The sequence below is a fragment of the Phalangium opilio genome, unplaced genomic scaffold (genome assembly GCF_054372755.1).
Source record: "Phalangium opilio isolate 3A_F unplaced genomic scaffold, DU_Popi_V2 ptg001170l_1, whole genome shotgun sequence".
Lineage (NCBI taxonomy): Eukaryota > Metazoa > Arthropoda > Arachnida > Opiliones > Phalangiidae > Phalangium > Phalangium opilio.
Window position 1 is genome coordinate 4,702,747 of NW_028324255.1, and position 1,912 is coordinate 4,704,658.

The 1,912-nt window shown below is 47.2% G+C and overlaps 2 non-coding genes across 2 annotated transcripts; both read left to right on the top strand.

The window, feature by feature from the left end:
• Window positions 1–810: 810 nt before the first annotated feature.
• On the top strand, window positions 811–883 carry TRNAI-GAU (transfer RNA isoleucine (anticodon GAU)). The gene has a single exon. It is a non-coding gene; the product is annotated as a tRNA-Ile (tRNA).
• Window positions 884–957: 74 nt separating this feature from the next.
• Window positions 958–1,030, top strand: TRNAH-GUG (transfer RNA histidin (anticodon GUG)). Its single transcript has one exon. It is a non-coding gene; the product is annotated as a tRNA-His (tRNA).
• The last annotated feature ends 882 nt before the right edge of the window (window positions 1,031–1,912 follow it).

The window sequence follows — 1,912 nt, forward strand, 5'->3', positions numbered from 1 at the left end:
GTGTTGTGAGGTCTCAGATTTGACGTAAAAAGTCAAGGTTTTTACACAATACCTGACGAGCATTTAACTTTTGGGCTTCCGTGGCGCAATGGTTAGCGCGTTCGGCTGTTAACCAATTGGTTGGTGGTTCGAGCCCATCCGGGAGCGGTGTTGTGAGGTCTCAGATGTGACGTAAAAAGTCAAGGTTTTTACACAATACCTGACGAGCATTTAATTTTTGGGCTTCCGTGGCGCAATGGTTAGCGCGTTCAGCTGTTAATCGAAAGGTTGGTGGTTCGAACCCACCCGGGAAAGGTGTTGTGGGGTCTCAAATGTAACGTAGAAAGCCAAAGTTTTTCCACAATACCTGACAACCATTTAATTTCTGAGCTTCCGTGGATCAATGGTTAGCGCGTTCGGCTGTTAACCAATAGGTTGGTGGTTCGAGCCCATCCGGGAGCGGTGTTGTGTGATCTCAAATGTAACGTAGAAAGCCAAAGTTTTTCCACAATACCTGACGACCATTTAATTTTTGGGCTTCCGTGGCGCAATAGTTAGCGCGTTCGGCTGTTAACCAATAGGTTGGTGGTTCGACCCCATCCGGGAGCGGTGTTGTGAGGTCTCAGATGTGACGTAAAAAGTCAAGGTTTTTACATAATACCTGACGAGCATTTAACTTTTGGGCTTCCGTGGCGCAATGGTTAGCGCGTTCGGCTGTTAACCAATAGGTTGGTGGTTCGAGCCCATCCGGGAGCGGTGTTGTGAGGTCTCAGATGTGACGTAAAAAAGTCAAGGTTTTTACACAATACCTAACGAGCATTTAACTTTTGGGCTTCCGTGGCGCAATGGTTAGCGCGTTCGGCTGATAACCAATAGGTTGGTGGTTCGAGCCCATCCGGGAGCGGTGTTGTGAGGTCTCAGATGTGACGTAAGAAGTCAAGGTTTTTACACAATACCTGACGAGTATTTAACTTTTGGGCTTCCGTGGCGCAATGGTTAGCGCGTTCGGCTGTGAACCAATAGGTTGGTGGTTCGACCCCATCCGGGAGCGGTGTTGTGAGGTCTCAGATGTGACGTAAAAAGTCAAGGTTTTTACAAAATACCTGACGACCATTTAATTTATGGTTAGCGCGTTCAGCTGCTATTCAAAAGACTGGTGGTTTGAGCCCACCCGGGAGCGGTGTTGTGACGTCTCAGATGTAACGTAAAATGTTAGAGTTTTTCCAAAATACCGGACGAACATTTAATTTTTGGGCGTCCGTGGCGCAATTGGTTAGCGCGTTCAGCTGTTAATCGAAAGGTTGGTGGTTCGAGCCCATCCGGGAGAGGTGTTGTGTGGTCTCAGATGTAGCGTAAAAAGTCAAAACTTTTCCACAATACTTGACAACCATTTAATTTCAGAGCTTCCGTGGCTCAATGGTTAGCGCGTTCGGCTGTTAACAAATAGGTTGGTGGTTCGAGCCCATCCGGGAGCGGTGTTGTGACGTCTCAAGACGACGTCAAAAGTCAAGGTTTTTCCACAATACCTGACGACCATTTAATTTTTGGGCTTCCGTGGCGCAATGGTTAGCAAGTTCAGCTGCTATTCAAAAGACTGGTGGTTTGAGCCCACCCGGGAGCGGTGTTGTGACGTCTCAGATGTAACGTAAAATGTTAGAGTTTTTCCAAAATACCTGACGAACATTTAATTTTTGGGCGTCCGTGGCTCAATGGTTAGCGCGTTCGGCTGTTAACCGAAAGATTGGTGGTTCGAGCCCATCCGGGAGAGGTGTTGTGACGTCTCAAGATGACGTCAAAAGTCAAGGTTTTTCCACAATACCTGACGACCAATTAATTTTTGGGCTTCCGTGGCGCAATGGAGATACGGGGATGTCCTTTGAGTATGTTATAGACCAATTTGTCCCCCATCTAACCATACTAAAAACATTGAGCT